This window comes from Manis javanica, chromosome 4 (assembly GCF_040802235.1).
Source record: "Manis javanica isolate MJ-LG chromosome 4, MJ_LKY, whole genome shotgun sequence".
Lineage (NCBI taxonomy): Eukaryota > Metazoa > Chordata > Mammalia > Pholidota > Manidae > Manis > Manis javanica.
Window position 1 is genome coordinate 122,622,355 of NC_133159.1, and position 19,280 is coordinate 122,641,634.

The 19,280-nt window shown below is 40.5% G+C and overlaps 1 pseudogene; it reads right to left on the bottom strand.

Annotated features, from left to right (window-relative positions):
- The window catches only part of LOC108387707 (dynein axonemal heavy chain 9-like), a 353,770-nt pseudogene that overhangs the window by 148,796 nt on the left and 185,694 nt on the right, over positions 1 to 19,280 (bottom strand).

Sequence of the window (19,280 nt, forward strand, 5' to 3'; positions counted from 1 at the left end):
GCCGTATTAGAGATCACCGAACAACCAGGCTACTCTTTATGAGGTTACATACCAACCACTCTTCACTGTCATAGATTACATAACAACCAAGCTTCTCCATCAGAAGTCACCTAACAACCAGGATTCCTTTCAGAGGTCACTTAACTACCAGGCTTCTCTGTAAGAGCTCACCTGACAAACAGGCTTCTCCTTTGATCACCCAATTGCCAGTCTTCCATTTATGAGGTCACATCAACTCCAGGCTTGTCGGTAAGGGCTCCGTAACAAACAGGTTTCTCAGTTACACATCACCTAACAAAACTTCTGTGTCAGAGATCATCTAACAACAAGCCTTCCACTGATTACAGATCACCTAACAATCAGTCTTTCCTTTAACAGGTGACCTAAAAACCATGCTTCTCTGTCACAGGTAAGCAGATAACCAGGCTTCTGTAAGAGCACATAACAAACAGGCTTCTCCTTATTAGAACACCCAAAAACCAGTCCTATCTTTATGAAATCAATTAACAAACAGCTTTCTCTGTCAGACATCACCTCACAAGACTTCTCTGTGAGAAGTCATCTAACAACAAGTCTTCCACTGATTACAGGTCACCTAACAGTCAGTCTTCCCTATAAGAGGTGACCGAACAACCATGCCTCTCTGTCAGAGATAACCTGATAACCTGGATTCTCTCTCACATATCACCTAACAATCAGTCTTCTTTGTCAGAAGTAACCTACCAGGCTTTTCCTCATTACAGATCACATAACTACCAAGTTTCTCCTTATTAGAGATCACCTGACAACAAGGTTTCTCTTTGTGAGGTCAGCAACCAACCAGTTTTCACTGTCAGAGATAATGTAACAACTTACCTTCTCTGTCAGAAGTCAGGTAACCACCAGGCTTCTCTTTTGGAGGTCAACTAAGCACCAGGCTTCTCCTTTGGAGGTCACCTAACAAACACTCTTCTCTTTGTGAGGTCTCATAACAATCAGGCTTCTCTGTAAGAGCTCTGTAACCAACAGGTTTCTCTGTCAGACATGACCTAACAAGACTTCTCTGTCAGAGATCATCTGACAACAAGCCTTCCACTGATTACAGGTCACCTAACAATCAGTCTTCATTTTAAGAGGCGACCTAACAACCATACTTCTCTGTCAGAGATAACCTGATAACCAGGCTTCTGTAAGAGCATGCCTAACAAACAGGCTTCTCCTTATACGATCACCCAACAAACAGTCTTCTCTTTATGAGGTCACATAACAAGGCCTGTCTATAAACAGGCTTCACTGTAAGCCTTAATAGAGATCACTGAAGAACCAGGCTTCTCTTCATGACGTCACCTACCAACCAGACTTCACTGTCCGTGATTACATAACAACCAAGGTTCTCCATCAGAAGTCACCTAACAACCAGGCTTTTCTGTCAGAGCTTTCGTAACCAACAGGCTGCTCCTCATTAGATCACCCAACAACCACTCTTCTCTTTATGAGGTCATGTAAGATCCAACTGTGTCTGTAAGAGCTCACATAATAAACAGGCTTCTCCTTATTAGAGATCACTTAACAACAGGTCTTCCCTTTAGGAGGTAACCTAAAAACCAGTCTTCTCTGTCAGAAGACTGTTAGGTAGACATCTCTTTCAGAGGTCACTTAACAACCAGGCTGCTACTTATTAGATCACCCAACAAACAGTGTTCTCTTTATGAGTTCACCTACAAACCAGTCTTCTCTGACAGAGACAACATAATAATCAATCTTCTATTTAAGAGCTGCCTTAACAGCCAGCCTTCTGTGTCAGAGGTTGCATGACAACCAGGCTTCTCCATCAGATGTCACCTTGAAGACAGGCTTCTCTGTCAGAAATCACCTAACAACCAAGCTTCTCTATAAGTGCTCATGTAACAAACTGGTTTCTCTGTCAGACATCACCTAACAACAGGACTTCTCTGTCAAATGTCATCTAACAACAAGGCTTCCACTTACTACGGATCACCTAACAGTCAGTCTTCCCTTTAAGAGGTGACCAAACAACCATTCTTCTCTGTCAGAGATAACCTGATAACCAGGCTTCTGTAAGAGCTCGCTTAACAAACAGGCTTGTACTTATTAGATGTCCCCACAACCAGGCTTCTTTTTATGAGGTCACATACCAACCAGTCTTCACTGTCATAGAATACATAACAACCAGACTTCTCTGTCTAAGATAACCTAACAATCAAGCTTCTCTGTCAGAGGTTTCCTACCAACCACTCCTCTGTGCAAGAGGTCACCTAACAACAAGGCTTCTCCATTAGAAATCACCTAACATTCAGGCTTCTCCTTATTAGAGAACACCTAACAACCAGTCTTCTCCTTATTTGAGATCACCTAAAAACCAGGCTTCTCAATCAGAAGTCATCTAACAACCAAGCTTAATCATCAGAGGTAACCTAACAACCATGCTTCTCTGTTAGAGGTCATCTAATAACCAGGCTTCTTTGTCAGATGTCACATAACAACAGGCTTCCCTTTATTAGAGATCACCTAACAACCAGTCTTCTCTTTAAGAGGTCACCTAATAACCAGGCTTCTCTATAAGAGCTCACCTAACAAACAGGCTTCTCCTTATTAGAGATCACCTAACAACCAGCCTTCTCTGTCAGAGGTCATCTAACAACCAGGCTTCCCTTATTAGAGGTCACCTAACAACCAGTCTTCTCTTTTAGAGGTGACCTAACAACCAGTCCTCTCTTTAAGAGGTGACCTAACAACCATGCTTGTCTGTCAGAGATAACCTAACAACCAGGCTTCTCTGTCAGAGGTCACGTAACAACCAGGGTTCTCCTTATTAGAGATGACGCAGAAGCGGGTTTCTCCTTATTAGAGATCACCTAACAACCAGGCTTCTCCTCATTAGAGACCACCTAACAACCATTCTTCTCCCTCAGAGGTCACCTAACAATCAGGCTTCTCTATCAAGTGTCACCTACCAGGCTTTTCCTTATTAAAGATCACCTCCCAACCAGGTTTCTCCTTCTTAGAGATCACCTGACAACCAGGCTTCTCTGTCAGAGATAACCTAACAACCCATCTCTTCCTTATTAGATATCACCTAACAACCAGGCTTCTCTGTCAGAGGTCACCTAACAACCAAGCTTCTCCATTAGAGATCACCTAACAACCAGTCATCTCTGTCAGGGATAACCTAATAATCAAGCTTCTCTGTAAGAGCTGTGTTAACAACCAGTCTTCTCTGACAGAGGTTACCTAACAACCACGCTTCTCTGTTGGAGATCACCTAACAACCAGGCTTGTCTGTCAGAGGTCACGTAACAATGAGGCTTCTCTGTGAGAGGTCACCTAACAACCAGACTTCTTTATTAGAGATCACCTAACATTCAGGCTTCTCCTTATTAGAGATCACCTAAAAACCAGGCTTCTCAATCAGAGGTCACCTAACAACCAAGCTTGTCCATCAGAAATCACTTAACAACCAGGTTTCTCTTTCAGATGTCACCTAACCAGAAGGCTTCTCTGTTGGAGGTCACCTAACAACCAGGCTTGTCCTCATTAGAGATCACCTAACAACCAGTCTTCTCTTTAAGATGTCACCTAACAACCAGGCTTGTCTGTCAGAGGTAACCTAACAAAAGGCTTCTCCACTAGAGATCACCTAACAACCAGACTTCTTCTTATTAGAGATCACCTAACAACCATGCTTCTCCATCAGAGGTCACCTAACAACCAGGTTCCCTGTCAGAGATCACCTAACAACTAGGCTTCTCCTTATTAGAGTATACCGAACAAGCAGGCTTCTCCTTTTGAAATCACCTAACAACAGGCTTTTGTTAGAGATCACCTAACCACTAGGCCTCTCCATTTTAGAGATCACCTAACAACCTGACTTCTCCTTATTAGAGGTCACCTAACAACCAGTCTTCTCTGTTAGAGATCACCTAACAACCAGTCTTCCCTGTTAGAGATCACCTAACAACCAGGCTTTTCTTTTAGAGAGCACGTAATAACCAAGCTTCTCCTTACTAGAGATCCCTAAAAACACAAGAACAGACATTATGCTTTCTTCACTGTCTGCCCTAAGGCCAAAGGGCTGCATAAAGGAGAACTGTGCGCGCTGCTCTGTGAAGCGTAGGAGTACCTTGCCCATTACTTGCTCCCTAGCAAGTGTGCTCTACACAGACTGATCAGCAATTCACAAAGGATGAGTGAGTAGGAGGCAGACAGGAGCTGGTGGGGGTGAAGAATGTTCTGAGGGCCCTGTATGTTGGGGAAGACAGAAAGAGGAAGAGGTGGGAGGTATGGGAAAAAATCTGGTAGGACTGCATTCTGGATTCTACCTTGTGCTGCTCTCTAGAAGTTCAGAGATGGAAAGAAACAAAAAGTAAATGGAAGAGAAGATGCTTCCATTCCACAACAAAGATGTATAATAGGCAAACTGCTACTACCTGGACTGGGACCTATGTACCTCAACCTGTCCTGAGCTGTTCTAAGAAGGGGTTTTAGATATGACACAAAAGGAAAGAGAGTAGTGTCTTAGATCATTGTTACATGCCATTTGTTGACAAACATTGAGTTTGAACAGATCTCACTGTGCCTGCAAGGAAATAAAGAAAACAAGAGGTATTTATATAAATACAGAACAAGGAAAGGAATAGCAGTATAGAAGAGGAAGAATAGCATAGCTCTGGAAATGACTCATTAACCAGATCTACAAAAAACACAAAGAAAGCTGCTTGGCATCAACTGTAGAATGGTTCCTGTGATACCATTGCAGAAACACAGGCTGAAATAAAAAAGCAATAGGATGTGTTGGAAAGGGAAAAGGGGCAAGATGAGGAAGGGCTGTTAGAATGGTAAAAATGTAATAGCATCATTAAAGTTGTCACTGAAAGCAGGAGAAGCAGTAGCAATATTACACACTATTAAATTAGTATTACTGAGGATAAACTTGGAAAGCTCTCCTGGAATGTAGAGAACAAGGCCAAAGGGATGAAAACAATGAGTGAGAACATAATAGATATGGGGCACAGGGAACCCATCTAGAAGATCATTGCTCTGGGAGCAGAGGCCAGACCAGATGAACAAACCCAGATAATAGAAGACTTACCCAAGCAGAAAAAATCTCTTGTGTATAGACTGCAAGAACTCACTGCATCCCACAAAATGAATGAACTCATTTGGAAATAGTACATCTATGAACCAAGAAACTGAAGTGGGTAGAAAGGAGAAGTCAGAATAAGGAAGTTCAGTACAGAGTTATTCCAAAAGCAACATTCTGAGAAAATGACAGTAAGTGAAAGGCTTAGACATTGGCAAGACCATGTGACATCCAAGAATTAAATTGATCAAAATCTTAGCTTCACTGTGCAGAAAGGTATGAAAGTTCACCATCTTAATGAGAGGTTGCTGCTGCTGGTGGTAAACAGAGCACAAAATGGGGCCTTCAAGGGACCAGTGATATTTGATGGGCATGAGCAGGGGCAGAGAGGATGCTAGAATTGTCCCCAGTTCTCAAGGGAAGAATAAAAATGACTGAAATAAACTCATCCCTTTGGAAGAGTTAGTAGAAAAATATAACAAGGTCAGGATGACAGGGGCCTACTTTTGATAGACAGCCACTTAGGAACAGATGAGGAGGTGCATAAGATCAGACAGGATTTGTTTAAGAAATTAGGTTCCAGTGGCTCTTTGATAGACCATATAGTAAGACACAAGAAACAACAACAAAAAATTGCTATCACCCTGCAACCATTTCTCCCAACCAGTCATCTTTTTTGGGTTTGAAGATGGAAGGGAAGTTGGTGGAGAGGAAAAGGAAGTAGCAGAATGGGAGGAAATGGTGAAGAGGGAGAAAGGTGCTTCAGGGGATCGGGATTCTCGCATCAGTGAAAGACAGCAGAGCAGACCACAGTCAAGGGCACGCCCGGCTGCTGGGGGAGCTCAGCTGTAGCTTTTGGTCCTGTCTCTCTGGAAGACCATGAATGATGTTGGGACCTCGGTTGTGATCCCTCCAGTTGTCTGGAAAGGGGCAGCCCCCACTCCCCCTCGGCCCTCTGCAGGCAGCAGAGATTGACCGCTAAGGCTCACCTGGGCAGACGTGCTGTGGAGCTTCAGCAGCCCATTCTCCAGCCACTCCATCTTGGACTTGAGCTCTTTCCCATTGCTGTGCAGCAAGCTCTGGTAGAGTCTGATGAACTCCAGAAATGATTTGGGAGTGGTGTAGTTGTAGTGCTGCTCGTTGCTCAGGTAAGACTGGGACGTTTGGTTGACACTTGTGTGGACAAAAGCCATGAACTTGCTGATTGACTGCTTGACCTTGGGCTGAAATCATAGCAGGAAATAAAGGGATGGTCTGGCTGTGAAGACTGGAGCTGACGGCCTACCATGCTTGATAGTGTGGAAAAACTGAGCTCCAGAAACTCTGTCTGAGCCTGAGCTTGACCCCTGAAATTCTGAACACAGAATTCCTTGTGCCCTGAGGTGGAGAGGATCTTGAGGAATGCCTCCTTTTCCCTCTCACCTCAATGCTCTCTGTGCTCTGCAAGAAGCAGAGGCTGACAGACTCCAGTGCCTGCTGAGGCCACTCATGGAACCAGTCGATGGCTGTGCAGTTCACAATGGCTGGGAACTTCCTGCTGTGGACCCTCAGCTTGTTCCCCACAGGGGAGAAACAGAGAGTCACCTGAGAAGTCAGAAGGGTGGGGAGAACTGAGAAGCTTTTTGAGAAGCACTCGTAGACAGACTGGCATCAGGCTTTTTATTTCCCAGGAAGTTGGGAAGCAAACTCAACAGAGAAAAAACATCTATAAATGCTAGTCAGTCTTGTTAACCAAGAAATTAACAATGCTGAGACTGTGTGAGGCAAGAGGGAGGCCACTGCACAGGAAGCAGATCAGAAGGGCACCCCTGCCTAGGTGCTCAGGCCACTGCACCCTTCTGCCCACCCCCAGCACAGTCAGTGAGGACAGCTGTGTCCAAAATGGCAGCAGAGGCTTCCACAACCCATCACTGGCCCTGCCTACCCTGGACAGTAAACCCTCTGTACCTTCAGCTGTCATTGGACCCGACCGATAAAGAACTGCCAGCAGTTCTCTCTGCTGTCAATCAGACCTTGGCTCTTGACTTCATTCCCCACATGGTTTATGATGTTCTCAACTTCATCATCAGAGTAGAGATCTGGGATCTCTCCTGGGAAGAAATGGAACACAGGTGGGCAGCTTTGGCATCTCCCCACATGGTACAATTGGACAAGAGAGGTTATCTAACCTTGGGAGACACGGCCTTTGATTTTTAGGCCATTTTTAGGCCACTCTTCCTGGTGAAACTGAACGGACACCATATGGACTCCAAACCCAGGGCTGGGGAATGATATATAAAAGAATGGAAAGATTTAACTATAAAATAGTAAAGCCATAAAAATGATAGAAAAAATGAGGGGAATACTTTCATAAACTCTGAGTGAGGAAAGGCTTTCTAACTATAAATCAAAATTGGTATGCTTTAAAAGACAGATACATTTGATACATATAAATTGATAAATTGTATGAAAAATATAAATTTTATGTAAAAAATGACATAGACAAAGTATAACAATAGCAATAACAAAACCGAAAGAACCAATGAAGAAAATGCATGTTTTCCAAAGAAGACATGCAAATGGACAACAGGTGCAGGAAACGGTGCTCGGCATCTCTAATCATCAGAGAAATGCAAGTCAAACCACAATGAGGTAGCGTCTCACACCAGTCAGGATGGCTGTCATCAATCAGACAAGACAAATGCTGGCGAGCATATGAAGAAAGGGGGACCCTTTGTACACTGTCAGTGGGAATGCAAAGTGGTACAGCCACTATGGAAACCAGTATGGAAGCTCCTCAAGAAATTTAAAATATAACCACTAAGTGATTCAGCAATCCCACTTCTGGGTATATATCCAGAGGAAATAAAACAACAGCTCAGAGATTTCTGTATTCCTGTGCTTCCTGAAGCATCAGTATTCATGATAACCAAGATGTGGAAACAATGTAAGTGTTCATCAGCAGATGAATGGATCGAGAAAATTATATGTATATACACATATGTGTAAAAAATATACATATACACAAATACAAAAATTACATGAACATTATTTAAAAGAAGGAAATCCTGCCATCTTCAGTAACAGGAATGAACCAAGAAGGCATTATGCTAAGTGAAGTAAGCCACACAGGGAAAGACAAATACTGCATGGCATCAGTTATATGTAAAATCTAAAAAAAAAGTCAAACTCATAGAAACAGAGAGTGGAAAGTGTTTGCCAGGGTCTGGAGGGGTGGAGTGGGAAATAGGGAGAGGTTGGTGAGAGGATACAAACTTTTCAGTTATAAGATGAATAAAAGTCTAAGGATCTAATGTATAACATGGTGACTATAGTTGATAACACTACACTCACTTTGCTGAGAGAGTAGAATTTAGATGTTCTCATTCAAAAAACGTTAAAAAAATATATGTAGAACTCACATTGCAGTTAGATGGCTGATCTCCTTAAAATGTAAAGAAACTCTACAAATAAAGGAGAAGATTGATACTTCAAAACTGAGATGTGGTGAAGGAAATGAAAGTGGAGTTCACAGTACAGGAAATACAAATGCCCCTTAAACATGTGAACAAATGTTTTACCTTACTTGTAACAGCAGATATGCACACTGAAGCTATGTTTACTTATTGTTTTGTTTGTGCAAATCAGATTGGCCAGCATATGAACACTCAACCCTACAAATGAACTTTAAAACTATGCCTAATTATCATTTTTATAAGATTGGCAAAATTCAGAAAGTTAGATAAAATCTTCTACTAATAATGCAGCATGAGAAGAAAAAAAGTTTTAAAATCTTAACTAAATATATAAAAATAGGATGACCAAGTAGGGTTTATCCTGGAAATGCAATTATGGTTAAATATTAGAAAAATCTACGAAATAATTCATTACATTAGTAAGATTAAAGAGGTTAAACAATATGACTGTTAAAAAAAGACGTACAAAATTTCTAAAAACTATTAGTAAACTTGGAATAAATGAAATTTCTCTTAACCTTGTGAAAATTAGAGGGAAACCTCACTGTCATGGAGCTTGGAGGCCTGCAGGGGGAGCTCTCACACCAACCACTCCTTGTCAGTTGCAGACACAGAAGAGGTAGACCTGCAGGGCTATTGTGATTTAGATACGCTTTCTACCCCAGCAGGAGTAAGGACGATGTCCTCCTATCCTGTAACAGCCAATGACAGACCATTACAACTCAGCCAATGAGAAGCCACTACACTTCTGACTCCCAGTTCCATAGACTTTTTGTTTGTAACAGCCCCTCTCAACTCCCTGCTTTTCTCTATGAAAGAGCATTCCTCTCCTTTGTTCTCTGAACTAGCCTATGGTTTTGCTGCGCGAGCCTTGTCCCAAATTGCCATTCTCTGCTACTCCCAAATGAACCCATTTCTTCTAATAAAATAACTTACATACTTTTATTTTTTAGGTTAACACTTGAAAATAGATATCTACTGCAGATTCAGAGCAAACATCATACCTAATTGTGAAATACTAAAATATTCTCTTTCAAATCTAGAAAAAGACAAGTATGATTGCTAGCATTTTTTCTATTCAACGTTACATGGGAGGTCCTAGACTATGCAAAAAGATCAAGAAAAGGAAAATGTATAAGGATACTTAAAGAAATAATAAAACTTTTTTGCTCAAAATCTAATTTTCTACATAGAAAAACTAAAAGAATATAAACAAGCAATCAGAACTCATAAGCATGTCCAACAACAAGCTTGCAGGATGCAAAATCAGGATCGGAAATAAAATGGCATGGCTGTACTCAAGGAAAAAAAGGTTACTTAAAAAGCTATTTAGAATACCAGCAAAAACAATTGTGAATACCTTATAAGGCAGGTGTACATGGAAAGAGGGGCCAGATCTTGATACAAAAACTAATACATACTATTGAAGGGCATAAATAAAACCCTAAATAAATGGAAAGATTGTACTCATGGGTGGATGACTTAGTATTACCAGTATCATAAAAATGTAATTCCAATAAAAAATAAAATGGGTTTCTTTTCAATCCTGACAAGCATATTCTAAAATTTATATTAGGGCAAAGAATGGGCATGACTTTCTGAAGAAAAATCAAAAGGAGGGATTTGCTCTACCAGAAATCAGGTTTCTTTATGAGCTATGATGATTGAAACAGAGTGAAATTGGTACCGGGATGAATGAAACAATGAAAGCAACTCCTAGGAACAGACCCAGGTACAAATATGAAATTGACACTAAAAATCAGTGTGCAAACAGGGATGGATTAACCAATAAGTGATGTTAAGACAATTAAGTGTCACCATTAAAAAATAAAATTAGAACATCACACAAAAATAAATACCAGGTGGATGAAAGACATACATAAGAAAAGTGATACAATAATGATTTTAAAATAAGGAGATAATTTTTATGATGTTGGATAAGACAAAATTTGTGAAACAGCACAAATAGCAGAAAGCATAAAAAAGACTTAAATTTTACAACATTTAAACTAAATCAGCATGACAAAAAAAGTCATATACAGACTCAAAAAGGTATTTATGACCCATATAATGAACAAAGGGTTAGTATCCAGAATATATAAAGAACTCTTATAAATCTATAAGAGAAAGACAAAGAACATGAGAGCAAAAGGGCAAATTTAGAAAAAGGCAACTCACAGAAGAGGAATAGCCAGTAAAACTTGAAAAGATGCTTGATGTCAGAAGAAAAAAAGGGAAAGGAAAACAATGAGATTTCATTTCATGCTAGCTGGCAAAAATCAGTATGTCATATAAATCCAGTGTTGAAGAAGTTAGGTGCAAACAGGTATTCATGCAGTATTGGCCAGAGAGTTCATTTATACAGCGAGTATACTCTGGTGAGCAATTTGGCATTTTTTAGTAAAGTTGAAATGCACATATCAGACAAGTCAGTCCTTTGTGGCACCTTTGGGGCACCTACTGTAAAGAAACTCTTGAACATGCACACAGAAGATTCTATTTTGCAACATTGTATGTGATTGCATGGGAGTTTGTTTTGCTGCTTTCTGAATGTCCAAGATACGTTATAAAGAAATACAGAAAACATAAAGGGGAGAAAGTAAATTGTGAGTGTTGAGAATGTAAAAACCGTAAGGGAGAGGCAGCAATGAAAGAAGAAAGCAGACAGGGCAGAACTGTGAATCAGGAACCAAGAGGTGGGCTCCTGGTGCAGATGGAAGGACTGGCCTTGGAAAGGAAGCATGGTAATATTGGAGGAAAAGAGATGATCACAAGGAAATAGAGATGGACTGTGAGGTATACAGGTATTCGCAAGGCTCAAACTAAATGACCTGTTTTCTCAATGTGAGAGATGAGGTTGAGGGAGGTAAGAATGAAGGGAAGCACTGGTGAAATGTTGACAACACTAGGCAGGATGTAAAGGTGAATGTGGCTCATTCCAGGGTAGTCTGTGGGCATCAGAAAAGCTCTTTCTCATTTCCAGGACAAAGCATTTGGTAGGTACGGAGGCCATCAGGAGCTGAAGTCATATACACGCTCCCCTTTAAAGTTCTCCACACCCACATGCCTCTTCCCTCTTCCATAATCAACACAGAAACGTTAACTCCGTGGAAATGTCAGAGATGGAAGAAGCCACCGAGGCCACCCTACTCGTGCCACTTCCTTAGGGATTTGGGTGACATCCTCAAAGATGGGAGGCTTGCCAGATGGTTTGGGACTAATCAGACTGATGGGAATTATGACTCCATCAGGGAGGCTGCAGCACTTCCTTGAACTGCTATACCTGGAGGAAACTTACACCAATTTCCAACAAGTTTCTGGTCTTCGTAGTCTGACAGCACTAATCTAGTAGCTGGGAGTTTAGTAAGACTTTTATACTGATTAGGCTTAATCATTTACAAGGTCAAATGAACAAATGAATTCTCATGAAAACGATCGTTTATTTTCTTCCCTTAATTAGACAAACTTGATTTAATTTCCATTTGTTAAGATATTTCATAGCATGCATATAAAATACCCTTGGCTATAATTTGTCAAAATCAAGGTCTTACTAATGGAATAATCCATTTCAGTCTTATTTGATAAAAATAGGAGTCAGAGAAAACTGTTAGGGAAATGAAATGGTATTTAGCATGCGTTGTGAGTTGAGTTCAGGGAAGTTTTTCAAAGGGAAACATTCAAATGGAGTTGACGTGAGCCATACTCCTCCAGCGTCAGGGGCTGGCCGTGGCCTATATCCCTCTCTCCTTTACCTCTCTGATGGTCTGTATTTCTTGTCTGTTAACAAGCTAGAGCCCTCCAGTAAGGACTTGGGTTCCCTTCAGTCTCAGAACATTTGTAATAATAGACTCTGTGTTCTTCACCTATAATTTGAAATATGTAGGATTTCTGTCCTTTTGGTGTTTTTATGTATAACCTTCTGGGTACTGGGTGGCAAACTATAGTCTACAGGCTGAATCTGGCTTGCCACCTCTATTTGCATGGCCTGCAAGCTAAGAATAAATGGTTTTTAGAATTCTAATGGTTGACAAAAATTAAAATAATAATATTTAATGATATGTGAAAATTATAGGACATTCAAATTTTATTGACCATAAATAAAGTTTTATTGCTCACAGCCACACTCATCCATTTAGGGATTGTCTATGGCTATTTTCCCAATGCAATGACAGAGTTGAGTAGTTGTGACACAGACTGCATGGTCTGAAAGTTGCCAATATTTGCTTTCTGACCCTTTATAGAAAAAGTTTGCTGACCTTGGTTTATGTGATACCCTTACCGCCAGGATATTGAAAGTACCCAGGCCACTTAGAGCCTTTTTCCAGGCCCTTAGGATAATGGTGTTTGTCAGAAGATTCCAAGAACTCTTAAGAAGACTGCCAGATGGCATTGAGCGCCTCTGAATTGGGAGGAAAGTCTGCATTTCAGGTTTGTCCCTCCAGTTTCTCCTGACAGTGTTCCTGTCACTTATGCGTGATGTAGGTAGTCATGCTGAAAACAGACTGAAATGCCAGAGGGGTTTTCTGATGTGAAGAAGAGAAGTGAAAACAAATATTTGAAAAGCACCCTCCAGAGACCTAAAGTTGGAAGACATTGTTTCTGCCTCCAAGTGCTTGCAGGCGCCGTGCAATCATTAACATGTCCAAATATTTCACAAGTCACAGTAAGCATCATCTACTCTGTGTTAGTCTGGGGGTCTCAGAGGTAATAACTGCTGTTGGGAGAGGAGATCCTGACGGCTTAAGATGCTTCAGTTCGTTGGAGCGTGGCAATAAAGAGGACGGCGAGCCAGTTAGCTTCACACTGGCTTCAGGACTTTGGCCTCATATAGACACACCATTTTCCAAAATATTTCTCAGGTCTCAAGGAAGAAAAAGCAAGGGGGTGTGGTGGCTATCACGGTACTCCTGCCCTCTTTTCTTTTTTTAAAAATTAAGTATTGTTGATATCCAATCTTATGTTGGTTTTAAGTGTACAACGGTTTACAGTGGTTCAACAGTTACCCACGATTAAATCGTCACCCTCACTAGAGCAGTAACTATCTGTCAATTTAGGGAAATATTACAGAATCATTGGCGATATTCTCCATGCTGTACTACCACCCCTGTGAGCAACTTATATTATGATTGAGAATTTCTGTACCCTTTTCCCTGACCCTTTGTCTACATACCTGGCAACCTCACCACATGTCCAATGGTGATACATAATATGTAAGATGGCACATCATTATCATGATATGAACCCAGTTTAGTTCAATGAATACCTCCTGAATACTTATTATGTGCCAAGAAATACATTAATTGCTGACAATATAAATGATGAAAATAAGTATCTATAGAGGGTTATAGTTCTCTCAGTATGGTTTTATTTTCTAAACTGGATGGTATGTACTTAATCCTTTTTATTTTGTATCTCTGGATTGTTTAATAACAAATAATTAACCAACACAAGACAACATGGTCTTTGCCTCCCATAAATGTATGGTGTTGTTTAAATACAATGGTGGTGTGTGCAGCAGTGGAGTGCTGTGGAAATATGGAGGGATGTTCCTCATGCCCAGGGGTGACAGGGGATCAGGGAAGATTTCCTAGAGAGGTGACACCCCAGATATGTCTTACAACATGGGTAGAAGTTAATCCAGACAAGGGAGAAGGGCATGCAGTTCAAAAACACCAGTGTGAGTAAGTGATGTCAGGAAACGGCGTAGAGAATTATCTCAAGCAGTTAGGAATTACAAGATCATACAGAGGTCAAAGACAATTTATTTTTCTGTACAAAAGGGGCTTGGATACTCCCCTGCATTCAATTAGGAGCTAATGAAGTAATTATAGTATAGATAGACTTTTTTGAACCAGAGAGGGGGACTTATTGGAAGAGGTATTGCCTGTTAGGTAGGGAGGTGAGTTATAGTAGTGTCTGCATTTGTTGAAACAAAAGATGAAAAGATCAGTGTAGCTGTGATGGTCATGATAGAGAATATATGGATTCAGCATAGGAGGTAAAACTGGTGGCAGGTGATTATAGCTTGGATATAGATGGTAAGGGAAAGGTTAGCAATGTAGGAGAATGCACAAAGGCACAGTCTCAAAAAATCTCATGTGGGAATTGAGTACAACAGGAAGAAAAGAAAATGGTGATTATTCAAGCATCTTTTTGCATTACCCTTTTGGCATTTCTTCTTGGATCTGGAGAGCCACCAGGTGGGGGTTTAAATTTTTGCTCTTTGTGGTTTGAAGATGCATCTGGTGAATGGATCCACAGAGACCACAAAGTATGCTCAGGTAATCTGGTACATGCTTGACAGCTTCTCTTTTGCCCCACACTTTCTCTTTTTCCTTTTCAGGGAAACTGGGCCAGATTTCAGCTTATATAAAGCATAGATAGTCCATCAGGAACTCCAGGTTTTCATGGGAGATGAGCAATCTCATGCCAAGTCTGTTATAAATACTTCCAGGCTACATTATCATGAAGATGTGTGCAGACCACTAATACGGCAATCTGGGATCTAATCCTAAAGCATCTGGAAGATATGGTGAACTTCTCATGTTACATATGCCAAGAGGATATTTGGCCCAAATATAAAAAGGACAGTCTGGTTTAGAGATGGAGAGACACATAATGCTACAAGAGAGGGGAGCCATTGGTTATAAACTATTCCAATGGACTGCATATAAGCTATATGATACACAGCTTTAAGCACAGCACCTACTGATTAGAAGATGGGGGTTTAATAAATGGCTTGAATACATGAATAAATGGAAGGGGATCTAGTCTGAGCCAGGGAAGAGAAATCTTAATTTTGGATGGAATAATTAAGCTTTTCAAAAAGCAAAAGGAAAACCCAATATAGGATCCTAAAATAAAATGAAGTATGAAATCAGGCAGAGTTAGGAAAGGAGAGACACTACATCTGGAGCAGAATGGGCCTTCTAGACTGGGACTGCAGTTAAATGGGCTCTCTGGAATGCTGGAAAGCTGGAAGCAGATGTGCTGTGCCTGAAAGCTAGGGAATGATTTTGTTTTCTCTATATATATTAGGATAAGATCTTGCTGATTCTGAGCTTGATTGAAAAACTAAGAGAACACATTTTCTAAGAATATCTGTGTTTGAGGGCCAGTGTACATTCTTTAGGAATTATTATAACAGGGCAATAAGAACATAGTAAAAATTGAACTTTCCAGATTCTACAAGGGTCAACAGTTCATGCATAATTTCAACCAGCAGTTGACACCCTTTAAGGACTCTGGCAGCCAAGGGATGTGACTCAAAGATATGCTTAATTTATTCCTAATCTATGTGGCCACCTCTGATACAACTATGTATCTTTTGCAAATCTGATCAGGAACCATATTTAATTTTTTAACTTTGTGCATAGGATTTATTCCTATCACTCTGTAACCCACCTGAGATGTAACTGGCATAATGATGGGTTCTGAGATGTCTAGCTGGTGTCAGAAGTGGGATTTATGAGCTGAATCATTATCATGGTTTGATTTTGGAATTGGTGTCAGGAAATCAAGTGATGAAACAATGAACTAAAGAAATGTGGGAAGAAACCAGATAGCCTATGGCATGAGATAATCAAGTTACTGAGAAAGATGTTTTGGGGGGAGAACTGAATCAGTGGAATTTACTTACTGTGCCTCTATCTGCAATAGAACAGGACTTGCAGATAACTAAAGAGGGAGAGGTTAATGGTAAGGGAGCCCAACATGTAATTTCATAGTCTCTATCATGTTATCTAAGAGTGGAGTGATTATATAACTCCATAAAACTGAAAATCTAAGGGAATGGGGGAGGTTCTGATGGATCTCCGTAACCTTCCCCAGATTGACAGTCAATCAGTCAATTTCTAGCCAGAAATTATTTATTTGCCAGGGAAAATTAGAACTAAAATATGCTCTAGTTCTCCCTGTGAGAGTGGTTTAGGAAAAAAAAAGAAAGGAAGATTTAAAAAGAATAGTATTACTTTGAATTGTATATCCACTTTAACATGCGTATGTAAATCTTGTTGTTTTTATAGAGAAGGCTTAAAATGGAAATATGCACTTGAAGCTTCATGATTTTGGAGCAAGCTGATGCATTACTTTTTCACTGGGCAGGGCTTCAGAAACTCATTTGAACTTGAAAATATTATGTTCTAAATGAAAATTTAAGAATACTTAATTGAGGAATAAATTTTCAATTGGTAAAAGTATAACATCTTCTGTGTCTAAGATGTTATTTTAGGAGAAGGTGACCTGGCTGAATTGGAGCCAATTGAGATACAGGGTGAGGCTGGCAACATTCCTAGACTCTCCAAAGCTATAGTCTTTGGAAGCACAATTTTACCTTTTTTTAAATTATTTTAGAAATTAGACTTTAGGGCACAGCTTCAGGGTGGGATGGCAGTTGGACCCCTCTCTTATCACTTGATGAAATAATAAAAGTTGATGCAGTGTTGTAGGTGAAAGACTGCTGTAGAATGTGGTGGGATGTTAAAAAGACACTATAATGGAAAGGAAAAACAATGTATTGGAGGAGAAAAGGAAAAAGCAGGCAACTCTTGGATATAAAGCTCACTTAAACAGAACAAGTTGGGGGTTCCTGGAATTGCCATTGGAATGAAGAAGGAGATATCTAAGCTGGCCTGTGCATACAGTAAAACAACAAATTTGACTGGATCTATACTGTTGGAACCCAACCAAGAATTAGGAGAAGTGCAAGTTGCTGTGCTCCAAAATCTTGAGACTACAGACTATCTACTGTTAAAAGAACATATGGGATGTGAACAGTTCCCAGGAAAGGTTTGTTTTAATTTGTCTGATTTTTCTCAAACTATTCAAATTCAGTTAGACAATATCCATCATATCATAGATAAGTTTTCACAAAAACTTAGGTTGACTAACTGGTTTTCTTGGTTTCACTGGAGATGGCTGGTAATTGTAGGATTGCTTTGGTTATGTAACTATATTCCCATTATGTTAATGTGTGTGCGCAATTTAATTAGTAGTTTAAAACCTATACATGCTTAAGTTACTCTACAAGATGATATGTCAAAGAAATAATCAATCTTCTCATGTTTTCTTCCGTCTGCTACTTCTATAGCTTTTCTTCTTCCTTCCTAATTACAACACTTAAATAGAATTCGTGCCTCATATCGAAATTACTGAGTATCATAATTCTTCCAAGTGGTAAAGATACCTCAAGACAAATTCTGGGCATAAAAGCCACAGGGCATAAATCTGCAAAGAAGGAAAAAGCTAACCTTTGCAAACAATATGGCTTCTCTCTCACTTACCAACTTTACATTTCCCTGTATGGCCCCGGAAGATGACTGGTTAGCCAGAGACGGGTAAGATTCCTCAAGGGAGGAACAACCTAAGACAGGCACAGTCACAGGGGGGCCATCAGGTGAGAAATTGGGGATCAACAGAGGTGAGGCTTAGAACCTCACCCCCCTGTTTTGAGAGAAATCTTCTGCATCCGTGGATGTTTTGTTGCCCTTGTCTAGCTTGGATTAATACTTAGTCTATAGGCACACACCTGACCATCTACATTTGCTTTCTTACAGCACTAAACTATGTTTTCTACCTTTATCTTGCATCTACCTACCACTTCAGCATTTTATTAAAAATAATAATAATAATAATAATAATAATAATAATAATAATAATAAGGGAGAAATGTGGGATTCACATATAAATCAAGTATAAAAATCAAACAAATATTCATATTTGACCTGATTGTTTATAGTTCATAATGTGTGATCAAAACCGAAAGTTTCTGTGATGACTGCCCTTGCACTGTTCACCATGTAAGAACTCATTCACTATGTAAGTATTTGTTCACCATGTAAGAACTTGTTCATTATGCTTCAGAAGATCGGAGACTGATGAGAATTAGGCTTGGGGTGGATTAATGATTGTGCGTTGAGTCCCCTATACAGAATTTTATTGCTGTTAACAACCATTTGATCAATAAATATGAGAGGTGCCCTCTCAAAACAAAAAACAAAAAACAAACAAAAAAAACAGAACTAGTTGGGAAAGAAATGAAAATGTGGGATCAGTGTAATATTTGATCCAGCACAGTAAGAAATCTGGGATTCTGGTCCTCATCAGAAACAATCCAAAGGTTGCTCACAGAGCCTGCTAGTGCACACTCTGGACCAGGGACCAGGAGCTCTTCATAAGTGACAGTGAAGTGACCTGGGATACTAGGGCACAGAATTTGAAGCAGGCAGTGATTCTGAAACAGGGAACTTCCTAGGGATTAAATGGTAGTAGTCATCCTGAAACACTGCATAAGACATGGGATAGACTACGGAGAAATGTACCGTGATCATGGTTTTCGTACCTCAGTAAGAAAGAGTATTCAGTAAAAGAGCCAGGGATGAACTTTGGATAAATGGGCTTTCTGAAATTCTGGAAAGCTAGAGGCAGACATTTTGTTCAGGAACATCTCCCAGGGGGGTCGGTCCTGGGAGAGCGCGTGCGCACTCCGTCCCCGCCTTGGCGGCGGGCGCTCGGGTCTAAGAAGGCAGGACCTTCCTGGACTGAGTCCGACGCCTGTGCTTTGGGCCCCGTGTGCAGTATTGCGAGGCCGTGGGCGCTCCCCGCAGCTGTGACCTGTGTCGTTTGGGACCCCGCTTCTGCTCTATCTGGCTGGCTGAAGCAGCCAAGAGGGCCGAGGAGCGACAGGGAGGGGAGGGAGGGGTAGCAGGGATGAAGTCATGGGACGCTGATATTTCTAAACAAACCTG